We start from the raw sequence: 15,790 nt of genomic DNA on the forward strand, positions 1-15,790 counted from the left end.
ATGAAACAAGCTATTACGTGGACAGAGCAATAGGGACAGCCATATCCCAAGAGGCTGAGCACAGTCTGGCTAACAGAAAGCAAGAAACAGATAGCCACAGTTCACCAGCTCCAGAAAGCTGAATCCTGTAAAAAAGCAAATGAGGAAGCTTGTAAGTGGATCCTTCATCAATCACATCTTCAGATGAGACCTTAGCCCTGGCTAACAACTTGATTGTAACTGCATGAATAAACCTGAAACAGAGGAGCCAGATGAACTGCCTAGATTCTAGATCAACAGATTATAACATAATACATGTGAGTTGTTTAAAGCCACTGATATTTGGGGACAAATTTTTATGCACTAGTAAATAACTAATACAAGATAAGTAAATAAGATGAACAGTCATACTAAATATCATAAAAAGTGTCATTAGATATAGATCAAATAATGCATTTAGATTTTGGTAGGTGTATGGCAAATACACCTCTGACTTTGCACCCCTTGTAGATTCTGAGTGGACCTTTTTTTTTTTTTGATATGGCCTACTTTTAAAATATTCTCTCTTATTTATATAAGAACATAGTGTTTGAAGTTGAAGTATTAGAAATGATAATTTTCATTATTAAAAAAATTAAACACATATATATTTAAGATGATAAATACATTGCTACCCCTTTAGTAATAAGCTTCATTTAAATATTTTCAAAACCAGCAAGAGATACATTTTAAGCTAAAATACAATTTTTCTTACATAATTAATGTTGTCCCTCAGACAATACACTGATCCATAATTTTTTTCTAATCCTGACTGGGTTCCCTCATAGTTGTTCTAAACATTATTGGATGTTATAGCCTTTATCTATGATTTTGAATTTTTTTATTCATTATCATTAACGTATACTTTTTAAACTATCATGATATTAGTGACATTATAAAGAGAAGATATTATAACTTCGTATGTTCAAACAGGCTTGAATTACACCCTTTGTATTGCATCCCAGATTAATAGCCAGTTGAGTATACTTTACTATGCTTTGTTCAATGACTGATACATGTTTCTTTATAGGTGTTGTAAACATTGTTGAATGTAATAGCCTTTTGAAAGGAAGATTTCTGTCTACACAAATTTGGAAAGTCAAGCATATTAGCCCTCTTATTGTGACATATTAAGAAATTCTTTACCAAATAATTTTGTTTAAGATAACTTAAACTTTTTGAACAGTGAACACTTAGTTTTAATAGACATTTACAGTATTACCTAGAAGTGTATCTGATAAAACTTTATTTATGAAATGCTCCTTGGATGATATAATTTTGCTGCAATAATAATTCTGGTTCATAGAATAATTATGATATAGACTAATTATTAACTTCTGGCACATGGTTAAAGATGAAAGTGAGAAAATATTTTTGATTGATTTGAAGGAGCAAAATGTTCGAAATCTGGGGAAAGAAGATTCTTATAGAAGGAGGAGCAGTTGTAGAGTTCAAATGGGAGCATCCTTGGTATGTTTGAAGAGCAGACAGATGTTTGGGGAGCTGAAGCTGCATAGAACAACTCAATAATGGGGGTGGGGACATGAATAATAAAACAATAAGTAATTTTTATATTATTGACTTGTAATCCAAATTGCAAGAATTTATTAACTATGGATTTACGGAGTGCTAGAATAAACTATCAGGCTACTGCATCTACCACCATAATTAGTTTGTCATTGTTAATTTATAGAGCTTTGTACATTGAAACTTATTTTTCTGCCTTAACTGCTATACTATCTTGAAATTAAATATGTTAAGCAAGAACTTCCCTCTGTAATATAGAGTAAAATTTAGTTTAGGCATTTTTATTGCATGATAGCTATAAACACTATAAAGTTAAGATTTATATATTAAACATAATTGCCCATTAAAGTGAGTAGGAAATATATTGCTCATTTTAAGTAATGAAGAATCATTGACTCTAATTCTGAATTGTATACTAAGGTGTAAACCATTCTAATGCAGTTTCTAGAGACATTTAATCTAATATAATTCACACTATTAACCATTAGTTTACATGATTAATGTTCTCTTGATGTGGCTTTGATGAGATTTTTGTTTGTCTTGCTTATTATTTCAATATCCATTGTTGATGTATTCAACTAAATTTTATTAATTGTATCATCTATTTATATGTGCAAAATACTTTCCTAAATACTCATATAAAATAATATCAGTTATTTCAGAATAATCTTTTGAAGTAAATATATTATCATTTTACAGTTGAGTAAACTGAGTCATGGGGGAGTCTAATGACTTATTCAAGGTGGAATGCCTAGTTAGCTAAATCTCAGTTTGCACCCAGTTGTCTGACTTAAATCCCTATGTTCATAATGACTATACTACAGTCCTGGTTTTATTTAAAATTAAATCAAATAAATTCAAAATTTTTCAGGTGGTTAGCAACTTATAGATAAGAAAACAAAAATGCCAAAAAGATAAAAAGATTGATGTCAAAAATTTCCTTCAGACAAAATGAAATACATGGGAACTATTTCCAGATTAAAGGATTGAAAAATCTGTCTAATAGACTCCAAGATAATCATGTATTTTAGCATGGAAAAATATATTATTCCATATTTTTAAATGTAATATTCCAGTGAAAGTAGAATTTTACCTATATTTTTATAACAGTAGCTCTCTATTCAATGATGGGCTAAATGACAACTGACCATGTGACTGATGCATAAACTAAAGAAATGGAAAATACTTTGGAAAGTTCAGAGAAGAAATTATAAATAAACATTTTTAAATTTCCACTTAGAACTGACAATTTTAATTGCTCAATTGCAATGTGTATAGTTTTATTTTATACTAATCTAAAATTAATTTGTAAGGAAATAATGAAATATATGTAATAAAATAATTGATTGGTTATCTCTAATTTTAATTTAAAATATTAGAGAATACTTCCATGGTTTCAAAATTTATTTTGATGATGTCGGAATCAATTCTAATTTTAAATACTTTTAAATACCATTTTGTTTGAAAAGAATATAAAGCTAGAAAAGTTTTTAAACATTTAATTACAATAACCGTAAAATCTAAAACAGAATTTTTCACATGGCAAAATTTCAGTAATTGTGAAATAAATAGATGGGACAACATTGTGTGTAAAATTCCATGCCAAATTCAAAATTTGGTAGATAGCATGCATAAAATCTTCCATTCTGTCTACTTTTACATTTAGTCTAAGCATTTTTTGACCAAATTTTATGTAGACAAACATTTCTATCCCTGATATATTAATTTTTATTTTTATTTGTAAGAAGTGAGTCTTGAAAGTATATCCTATATTTGACATTCACAGAGAATATTTGAGATAAATGAAATCACTGTAGATTAATGCTAGTTTTATAATACAAATAATATATATTAATACTATACTAAGCAAATTATATTATTCCTCTAATTTAAAATTCTTCAATTTTGCCTAGTAAATAAATTGAAATATGATGGAAATTGATTTAACATAATTCATAACGTTAGTCATATCATATGTAAGTAGAAGTAGAGATTGAAAAAAGTTTGATGGACACATTTTACGGAGACTTAAATGCCATTAACACCAGTCCTAAAAGACACTAAGAGAATTCCATTGTTTTATGTGTAATATAATTTATTCACACGGCTTAATTATCCGAGAAAAGGCAGATCATTGGGGTTAATTGATAAATATGTATATAAAATATGCTTTAAAGTTAAGGACCACAGCTTGTTTATTAAACTGAAACTACAAGTAGGAAAGTTGACTTTATTATTATTATCTATACATATAAATTATCCATATCTTTTATAATTATTTAATATTCAGTCATTTTAATAACTATGATCTCAGCTCATTTCGTTTTGAAAATTTGATCCTTATCTGTTATAATTATTTAATATTCAGTCATTTTAATAACTATGATCTCAGCTCATTTCATTTTGAAAATTTGATCCTTAAACTTGAATGCAAATTTGCGATGTTAGTCCTATCAGTGCTGCAATAATCAACACTCTCCATTTGTTGTGTTCCTGGAATGTAAGTATGCAATCCTGTAGAGTAGGAAAGTTCATTCAACTATCTAAAATGATCAACTACCTATAGCACATTAAGACGGGCATGCTTAAGGTTAAAAATGAGCCTCTGACTTAATTTTGACCTTTACGTTTACTGAATTTAAATGAAGGGACCTAAGCTGCATGGAAGTGGTGAGCCTATTCGAAACATCCAGCTCCAGTTGTCACACTTGAAAAGGAAATGGAGAAAACTGTGGTGATTCCATGCCAAAAAAAAAAAAAAAAAAAAAAAAAAAAACCCTAAATGATATGGTAAATATAAAATATAAATTGACCTGGCCGGGCATGGTATCTCATGCCTGTAATCTCAGTGCTTTGGGAGGCCAAGGAGAGAGGATCACGAGGTCAGGAATTCGAGACCAAGCTGACCAGTATGATGAAACCCCGTCTCTACTAAAAACACAAAAATTATCTGGGCCTGGTGGTGTGCACCTGTTATCCCAGCTACTCGGGAGGCTGAGGCAGCAGAATCACTTGAAGCCGAGAGGCGGAGATTGCAGTGAGCTGAGATCAGGCCACTGCACTCCAACTTGGGTGACAGAGCGAGACTCCGTCTCAATAATAATAATAATAATAATAATAATAATAATAATAATAGGCTGTGTGACATGTGTTTAGGATTTTTTTTCCTAAAAAAAGAAAAACGTTTAGAGGCAATGAATTTGTGAAAAGTTTCCATGAGAAAATTTTATGGTTATGTCTTTCCAGAAATACAGTAACCAGGTGTGAAAAAATAAACTTGACATAGGAAAAGTCTAAAATGTAAAGTAAGTAAATTAATTGACAAAGATTATATTAGAAAAAGAACGGACTACAAGGCACTTTAAAATCTTAAAGTTTTTCCTCTAAGAACTAAAAAAAAATAAATAAAAATTCCCAAAATGTTTCAGTGTACAGGATAAGGTAGTGCTGCTCCTGTTAATATTGCACTTAACTTAGGCAATTATGGAAATTACCATAATTACTCTTTGCAATATACTAAAAAATTACTACTTTGTATGAATATATAAGGAGATATTACACACAGAGGATGATTAATGGTTGTATGTATAGACATAGATATGAATGTGCATAATCTATATCTTTATATAACTGATAATTTTAAAATAGTATGTATTATCTCTACTAAGCTGCAATCTGAGAGCTCAAAATTCTAAATGAGCTATACAGACAGCAATGGACCTTGGAATCGAGCCCTTGTATGCAGAGTGAACAATTTTATCCATGCCATTCACTGACGCCACATCCATTTATGCAGTACTATTCCTCTGTTGAAGTTATGCTACTTCTCACAATTATAAGCATGGAAAGAAATATTAGATATTCAGGATATTTCAAGATGTTTTCCTTTTCAATAAAGTAATTACTGTTTTCCTTGGAACTATAGCTGATTTTAGTAAATCCCTAAGCAAAACTGTAAATAACTAATAAATAAATCCAAGTATGTTTACAAAAAGAATTTTAACCTACAGATATAGGTTTATCTTCATATAAATTTATATTTCATCTTTCCCCAAAGAATACATTTAGCCTTTTTGCACTTTCCTATCTCAGTTTGATTAAATATTTACTGCTCTTGTGAGGTAGCTAAGTTTCACAAAACTGTATTCATTAAAACTTAAAATAGCATCTCATATATAGATGAATTCCTCTTTCAAACTTGTGCCTCTAGAAACAGATAAAAGACTGGTGATTTATTACTGAAAGGAATGCAACTACTGCTGTTCATTTCTAATGAGACGTATCAGTAATGGATTTCAGATACTATTCAAAGAATATAATTTGAAATAAAGATAATTACTATTAACAGCATCATATTAAAAATAAAAAATGAGTTATCACAGTATTTCCAGTGTTTCTCTCAACTCTTTAATACTCATAACTACCAAAAATTAATCTTTATAATTCCCTAATAGTGTTAGGTCTTTCCAAGGTATTGTACTATACAGAGAAAGTAGTTAATCAATGAAAGAGAGAAGATAAAAAGAAAAAAAAATTGATAATGTAGTGACTATATAGGTAGATAACGTTAAAAAATGGTCTCTTAGAAGTGATATTTTATACCTAAAAAGAAATTTATATTAAATTGCCTGTATAAACAATTTGTGTTAGGAAGAAATAACCCATAAATTTTCAGTGTCTTTCTATATAAATTTTATTTTGTATACTTGTCACCAGAAAAGGTTCACACAGAGATGGGAAGTTCATTTGTGGTTTTCCTGATCTTGGGCTGGGAAGTGAAATGCATGTCCCTTTTTGTGGTATGGGCTGAAGAACATTGTTAGTGTCAATTAACATCTGGTGTATATTGTGCAGTAACAGAGTTCAGGAGTAGAAACCAACAATATTAGTCTCATGATGTACACCGAAATTTTCTGCACATGATGCTGACATGTCTACCATCATCGGGACAGAGAATCATGCTCTGCCCATAATTGGAGCCACTGAAAAATTTACACCTCAAAAGAGTGGATATTTATACAATAAAAGAAAATAAAAAATGAGGCAATAACACATTCTAGTACATCAATCTTATAACTATTTTTAAGCATAACTTATAACTAAGCAATTTCAAATAACTTTGTGTACATTCTTTCATAATTCTCAATATTTATAAACAATATAGTTCTGGGCCTTTTAAAGTAAAATGCATTTTAACTAATATGAAACTTAGTAATCCAATTAATGCACTGTGTTTTTTATTTCAATGAATTTCTTCTATTGGGAATTCAGCTTGTCAGGAATTTTAGACTTCTATTTTTTGCTTAAATTAATATTGATTAAAGAAATATCACAAAAATATAATCTCCTTATCTGGAAGAAAAAAATAGACTAATGTAGAAAGCAGACTCACAGAGTAATAATAGCAAATCTATTTCATACAGAGTGGCATAAAAATACACCATTACATCCACTTCCTACTAATATCCTCATTTAGACATTATGATAATTTCGTGGATGTCAAATGGTAAAATTTACCACAAATTATAGTTGATTTATTTTAATACAAGTAATACCTAAAATGCCTAAATGGTGCAATGAAAATTAAAAATAACTATTAAAAGCTGAAATAATCCTTGAAATTTTATTGACAATCTTTAGAAATATACATTTGTTGGTTTATTATAATTATATTATGTTAAACTTCTATAATGTTATATAAACTTATATAATATTAAACTGCTTAAAAGTGAAAGGATGTAAAAATTCTTTAAACCATCTGGAAAGATCACTCCTGAATTTAAAAAAGAAAATAGTATTATAATAAGTTGAACTCATGGAAAATATGAGTGGGATTCTTTCCATTTGTAATATTGTACTGGACATGATCAAGAAAATTCAAAATCTTCCTTAACTCAATGAGTTTATTAACTAACCATATAACATGATGTTTTTTAGAACAAGAAAATCAATCATTTCTGCTCATAGAATCTAAAATGGTCACCATTGTGAAGACATTCTCCCCATAATTATTTAGCTTTCAGTATGAATAAAGATTCCATTTAAATATATGCATTTAAATCCACGTAGACTGAAAAAAAGATTTATGTCTGGATGAATCTTGTTCAGTAATTATGGGTAGCTAAAAAAATATTAGCTATAGACAGATAAGTGTTGTCATGGATGAATATGTTGCTCAACAGACCATAAGAGCAAATTAAATGTTACATTTTACAATTTTAGTTATGAAATTGATTTTTCAAGCTGGCAGCTGGTAACATCCAGAGGAACCAGACATTTTCAAGTTCACTTTCTTTAAAAGAAATGTGTAGCACTTTCAGTAATACTGGTTCAAAATGGCCAAACTCTGGTAAGTCTAGTATGCCAATAAAATTGCGATATTATTTGTTTAAGAACTGGGATATAGTCTTTTGAGAACTTCTAGAAAAAAGGTAAAGCAATTTGTTTCACAAATTAGCATGACATCACATGTACTTGACCCTCCCACAAGCAACTCAAACCATCATGTTTAAAATTGAGTCCATCACATGTGGAATATTTTTATACTAATTAAGATGTAAAATTTGCCTTTCTATACAAATGAGTTTGAACCCCATATTGTCCAATTAGTCATTACATAAAAATAGGCAGGCTGCTTTATTTATCTTTCACTTGTAACTGAAATAGAGTCATTGATACTAACATAGCTGAGGATGAAAATTAAGTGTAATATTAAAATGTGTAGAGATTTTAACATAGTTCCTGTTATATTAAGATAAACACTTGTTATTAAGTTAGTCTAGCTGTCCAGGGACTATTGATAATTGATTATATATACTAATCTCTGCTCTATGTTTCTAAAGGTGTTACTCAATTTAATCTTCATAGATCACTTTGAGCTACTTACAATAATCAACCTTTTTGCAAATTAAAAATGATGATAAGTCGATGCCTAAGTTACGTATTTGTCAGTAACATTACAATTCAAAACCAGCAGTCTGTCTCCTTTTAACCACTAAAAAAAACAAATTTTTCTTGTCTAGAATAAAATTTTATTTACCTAAATTTCTCTTTCCACAACTATGAAATGTTTTTTTTATAAATGGCTACAAATTTACTTGTTGACATTCACATGTATATAATTTTCATTATTATAATACATACAAGTAATCACTGTATATTTAGAGTAGGCAGCAAGTACTTTGTGTGTGGTTTTGTGTATTATCCTCAGGTTATTTCAGAATATACACACTGAGTTAACTTTTGAACTATTAAAAACTTCAACACAGGCAAGAGATTTCATGCAGGTAAACAGCCACATATAGAGTGTATTGCTAACAAGAACCATTAATCTGACATAGTGCTTGCTCTTCCAAATTTGCATATCTATTATTCTGAATTAAGATTCATCTGATATTTTATTTCACAAAAATGTTGTGTCTTTTCCAACTTTTAATTCAATGTGTTATAATTCATCAATATCACTATTATTTTTGATGTTTAACTTGTCCCAAATTTGGCCAAAGCAAGCTTAGCCCAGCTGGTACTGGAGATCTTCTGTCAGGTTCCCATCTGGTATTTTCAGAATACTTAACAGGATAAATTTGAAGCTACAAAGAGGAAAAAAAATGATATTTTCAACACATTTAATATAGCAAAGAATCCAAAATGTCCAAAAACTCTCAAATTATTGCCAATAGAAAGCAAAACTTAATGGTAATTTCTCTAGTAAGCCTATCTTCCTAGTATTACTAAAATACTTTGAAGAGAACATTACTAATCAGGATTATTAAAATAACACAAATTCAGGGTTAAAGTTACCATTATATTTCACTTGCTTTTTTTTTTTTTTTACAAACACAGAATTTATTGAATTATTATCTTTCTTTTTTTATTGCATTTTAGGTTTTGGGGTACATGTGAAGGACATGCAAGATTGTTGCATAAGTACACACATTGCTGCCTTCCTTCCCCTCATCTGTATCTGTCATTTCTCCCCATGCTATCTCTTCCCACCTCCCCACCCCCATCCCTCCCCCATTTCCTCCCAACGGACCCCAGTGTGTAGTGCTCCCCTCCATGTGTCCATGTGTTCTTATTGTTCAACGCCTGCCTATGAGTGAGAACATGCGGTGTTTGATTTTCTGCTCTTGTGTCAGTTTGCTGAGAATGATGGTTTCCAGGTTCATCCATGTCCCTACAAAGGACACAAACTCATCGTTTTTGGTGGCTGCATAATATTCCATGGTGTATATGTACCAGATTTTCCCTATCAAGTCTATCATTGATGGACATTTGGGTTGGTTCCAGGTCTTTGCTATTGTAAACAGTGCTGCAATGAACATTCGTGTGCATGTGTCCTTATAGTAGAATGATTTATAATCCTCTGGATATATACCCAGTAATGGGATTGCTGGGTCAAGTGGGATTTCTATTTTTAGGTCATTGAGAAATCGCCACACTGTATTCCACAATGGTTGAACTAATTTACTCTCCCACCAACAGGTAAAAGTGTTCCTATTTCTCCACATCCTCTCCAGCATCTGTTGTCTCCAGATTTTTTAATGATTGCCATTCTAACTGGTGTGAGATGCTATCTTAATGTGCTTTTGATTTGCATTTCTCTAATGACCAGTGATGACGAGCATTTTTTCATATGTAGATCTGTTTTAGTTTTTTGTAAATTCTGGGTATCAGCCCCTTGTCAGATGGGTAGACTGCAAAAATTTTTTCCCATTTTGTTGGTTGCCGATTCACTCTACTGACTGTTTCTTTTGCTGTGCAGAAGCTGTGGAGTTTGATTAGGTCCCATTTGTCTATTTTGGCTTTTGTTGCCATTGCTTTTGGCATTTTGATCATGAAGTCCTTGCCTATGCCTATGTCCTGAATGGTTTTGCCTAGATTTTCTTCTAGGGTTTTTATGGTGTTAGTTCTGATGTTTAAGTCTTTAATCCATCTGGAGTTAATTTTGGTGTAAGGTGTCAGGAAGGGGTCCTGTTTCTGCTTTCTGCACATGGCTAGCCAGTTTTCCCAACACCATTTACTTCACTTTCTATCTAAAAATAATAAATGTAATTTCCAGCAGAGAATGTTGAAAATTTTAAGAAATAAAATTTTGGTATAAGATCCATTTACTTTGTGAAATCTGACTTGTTTCATTTAAACTTGTCTTCTAAAGAAAATACATATTTGCAGTTTAATTCTTCAATTGGTTAAGATGGATAATTATACTTAACTATACATTATCAAATTAGGTTATACTATATGAAAAATGTTCAGTAATATTCTGAGTTTATTATTATTCATGCTATTTACCATGACCACTTCATATAAAGTAGGACTTTTAACCTTGATCTAATTGAAGACAAGATGAATTAAAACGTTTAATGAAGTTTCAGACATATGCGTAATTTTTCTTTCTGTAAAGCACGTTTAAGATCATGAGTAAGTCTTCCCAATATTTTGTCAATGTCACTATTGTTTGAATGTATGTGCATTGTCTGGGAGGCTGTTCTATTGGTCTCAGAAGCTCCTACTTGCAGCTACATTAATCTGCTGGATGAACTGGAGGACCTAAGGCGATCTCACAGAGAAGTATTGCACATGATAAAATGACATGTTCAGGAAACAAATTTGTTGTATCATCTCATTCACTGACTCTCTTACTTCACACTTAGAAATTTCAGCAGCACTTGCTACAATATATGTAATTCTTGCAAAACACGTAATTTCCTAGGACTTTTTTTTTTATCTCTATGGCACTCTATCCTATTGTATTGTCTTACTCTGCTATGTTATTTTCTAGTCTATTAAAAAGTAAATTTAAAAGCTGTGAGTACAACCCAATCACTTGGGTTCCTGCTTCACTAATGAGCAACAAAAATCAGTTTAGCAAATACTAACATGAAGGATTTATGCATCTTCATAGGAGTATGCTACTTTTAAAAGAGCCAGAAGGCATATTGGTTTTATAGAGGGATTGAATGAAGAAACAAAATGACATTATATTAGACAATTATATGTTAATTTAATGTTGTCCCGTTTTGGAAGAGTTTAAGTTGATTTGGGAAGAGATGTGAAAACACTGAAGTACTCTTACCAGATTATTTAATATTATATTTCATTATAAGATCTCCCTGTGATACCTGCATATTACATAAAAATATCCATTAAGAGCCAAACATATTGTTGACATTCTTTTTCATCCCTTTTTGTTGAGGGCTTAACATTTATTGGACTCTTTTCAAGTTTCCTTCCAGTAGGAACTTATACTTACTTGAGTAAGCATATGTTATTTCATGGGATATCTTATCACTCTTCTCCCTTTTAGAGTTTCCATATACATATTTCTATATGATCAAGTTATCATTTCGGAAGGAAGAAATTTGGGAGCTGAGGCAATCAGTTTTGGTTCTTAGCTGGTTCTTGGATAATAACCTTAATTCTTACTGGTTTGACTTTAAGTATGTGAAAATTATATATATTCTTTGGAATACATGATTATATAAATATATAGGTGTTTACTAATAAATCTTATAAGCTAATTCCTCTGTTTGTTAATGCCTTTATACATTTGGCTCTACATTTTCACCTCTCATATATGACTCCTTATTATCAAAAATATAATGGAATCAAGTTTTATGTAGTGTTTACTCCGTATTAAATAATAGCTATTAATTTTATGTAGTGTCTACATCAAAAACAGAAAAATAGATATTTACATATAAAGTAAGGCTCTGCGGGTAGCAAATATGAAGGGGATTTACTAAATAAAGGACTTTGAGATGATGATGGTTATATCATTCAAAAAAGAGAAGTACACCACTGCATAAATGATGGAGGAAAAATAAGTAATATTTTCACATCCTTTACATCTCTACTCAAAGCCATATTTAAAACTGTATCAATTGTAAATTGTCACTAATAAAAATTTGCTTAGCTTTTATTATTAACTTTCCACAGAAGGTGAGTTATGGGTCACTGCAGTGGGAACTATGAGAGTTCTGGTCTCACTTTTTCCCTTACTTTCTTGCTCATAATATTGGAGAGATGCCTTAGAGGATAGGTGGATCTGCTAAGAAGTTGGCCTCAAATAGGCTATTATGTGTGGCCAGTAAGTGATGGATCTAGCTAATCCTTCTGTGCTCACAGAATGCAAAGAAATCCACACATACACAAGCACATGCACACACATTCTCTCTCTGGGAAATATAAACATATTTACTGCATATTTAAACAATATATAGTATTTAACTTTCCCACAAATAAGCTAAAATATCTGAATTTGAAAAAGGAATCAGCAGCAAAAGAGGAAGTGTATTTAAGTACTTTCTTTATAATGCATCTAAAATATCTGGATTTTAGATCACTGGACACATGTCTCTTTTCAGTTTTTTAGTAAATCTGAAGAGAAAAATACGGTTAATTGCATCACTAAACTTTGATTTTTAAAAAATTTGCCACAGATTGAATATTTGTATCTCCTAAAATTTTAAGTGTTGAAGCCTGGATTTCTAATCTGATGTTACTGGAAGTAGAGCCTTTGCTGGGACAAATAGATCATGAGAGGAAAGCTCTCATGAAAGGGATTGGTGTCCTTATATGATGAGAGATGAGAAAGATGATCTCTCGCTTTGTCTCACGTGAGAACACAGGGGGATAACAAATATAACCGCAGACTACAAAACAGAAACTGGGCACTCAACAGTAAGCAGATCTGCCATTGCCTTGATCTTAGATTTTCTAACTCTAGAACTGTGAGAAGTAAATGTCTATTGTGTAAGCCACCCCAACTATGTCCCATCAGCCCAAACTAACTGAGGCAGTAATGATCTGTAACTACTCTAACAACAACAACAAAAAAATAAAGTTTTCATTTGTTCTTTAACATTCGAGAGTTTTGTCATTTTCATAGGATTACTGATTTTATTGGTAGAAAAATGAATAAATAGGTTTTTAACTCCTAAAAAATGTATTACCCATTTATGTGATTACTAAAACTGACTGTAAAACTTATTTAGGTGGTTGAGTTTATAAAATTATAGTTAACACACTATATAAATAAAATCTGAGTGAGGCAGTGGGCAATGGTAATTTGCAGTTTATTTCTGTGAATAGTACAGGTATACAAATTTTAATTATTACAATCCAAATTATTTATAACTAAACATTAATCTATCTTTTTTTAATTGCTAAAATCATTCATATGAAAATTTTTACCTGCTGTAAAAATCATAGTTTGGTCTCTTTTTTTGTAGCAACCAAAGTCAATTCTTGTGGTGATGTGTGGTAATATTACCTAATTCATACTTCTACAGTGTAGAATGAAATAAATTTATTAGATGGCATGAGAGTTCAGAGGACAAGTCTGATTTTGAAAGCAGAAGCTATTTTAGTTGATTAACCTTCATATCATTAGCAGAGCTTATTGTTGTTCTTCTAAGACTGACAGAGGGAGGAAATAAATTTCTGGTAACAATATTGTTGACATCGTTTTTGCGTGTTTGAATAGACATATAAATCAATAGATTTACAAGTAAACATACTTGTTTGTAACACCTTAATTAATGCAACTCTCTGTGAGTTTCCACACATACACAAAAAAGAAAACTCTCCTTAGATAATGACAATCAAAATATCCTCCCTTTGAAATAAGTCTAGGGATACTTGGAATGTGAAAGAAGACATTTGGTGTATAATATTATAAAAATAGACAAATCATGACAACTTAATTTCAACATTTAGTGACAAATAGAGTGAAATGAAAATAAATTTACAAATATACAGGCCATACACTCTTTCATTATACTCATGACCATGTATTCTGAAAAAAATCATACAACGAGACTCTGAGAGATTTAAATCTCTGTTCTCTCCTGTTGGCCTCAGTTCTATGAGCTCACATACTGTGATAAAATTGCCACCATAAATGTGGCTCTAAGTATTATATTTTATATTCCATAGCTTCTAAACATAAATTGTTTAATTCATACAAATGATTTGCTATGAATTTTTAAGCTGGAAACAAAACTGTTCGTGGTAGGGTTGTTATGAGAGAAATTTTAGGCCTCATACACAGAGTTAATGTACAAAATTTTCAGGAGTAATTTTGACTTAGTGTGACTTTGAGTAACTAAATATGATGGAATACACAACCTCTCTTCCACGATCTCTTCCAAACATAGAATTTATAAAAAAAAAAAAAAAAAAAAAAAAAAAAAGTCAATTAGAAGAGAAGGTAATATATAAAGAAAGAAATACATGTAAGTTGATGGTATAGTATATAAACAATAAATAAAATCCTCTAAGTAATTATATAAACATATATATTTCCTGAATACAAACTGTAGGTTTGAAATAATTTAGCATCACATATATTTGGAAACTAATGAATGTAAGTAAAACAACAAATGCTATGAATTAAAGTAAGCCTATACATTGGTATATGTAGAATAACATAAATAGCACTGGGCATTATCCACAGATATATTTCACATTTATAATTGGGCAAAATATTTATGATCTGAATATTATGCTCTTAAAGTAGGCTTTTAAGTTTACATGAGTAAAAATGGAAAAACAGTCAAAGAAAAATAGATATACTAATAATAATGTATCGAAAGATAACAATCTCATAATGAAGGAAAGGGGAAAAACCCAGCTAGGGAAATTAGAATTTGACTTAATGTGATTAACAAAGCTAAAGCTAGAGAACAAAATATTAGTTATTTTCCAGAGTAGAACATAGGCATTACATTCCCATAATAATGCACATAATAAAAATTGCCCACAAAACAAGAAAAATAAAAATCTCACTAAGAAAAAGCATTGTATTCTCAGATTGTTGTGCAATAAAATTAGTAAACAGCAAATGCAAATTTGTAGAAGAGAATAGAGACATGCAGCAATTTAAGATTAAACAAAGAAAAAATATAATATTAAACAAAGTTTGTGTTTTTGAGCTTCGTATTGAATGTTCTTACTTTCGTCCTTTGATCTGGAACTCAGAGCTGATCTACTCTGGGCAATCAGCCTTAGTGAACAGCTTATGCAAGTGCATAGATTTGTTCTGCTGTTACGTCGTCTCCCTTTCTATCTAAAGAGAGAGAAATTTGTGATTGCTCCAGTGGCCGAAGCTTAACTGAACTGCAACATAATAGGACGACATCAAGGCTGTCTGGTGTTCTTCCTTTTATCCTGATTTGACAAAGAGTATAAATTTAGCTATATTCAGAATATAATTCAAATAAATTTAAGGTTAAATAAT

At 30.6% G+C, this 15,790-nt stretch overlaps 1 pseudogene; it reads left to right on the forward strand.

Moving 5' to 3' along the window:
- Nucleotides 1-1,362: 1,362 nt before the first annotated feature.
- LOC120365039 (small ribosomal subunit protein uS19 pseudogene) overlaps nt 1,363-15,790 on the forward strand; it is a 40,764-nt pseudogene continuing 26,336 nt past the window's right edge.

This window comes from Saimiri boliviensis, chromosome 1 (assembly GCF_048565385.1).
Source record: "Saimiri boliviensis isolate mSaiBol1 chromosome 1, mSaiBol1.pri, whole genome shotgun sequence".
NCBI lineage: Eukaryota > Metazoa > Chordata > Mammalia > Primates > Cebidae > Saimiri > Saimiri boliviensis.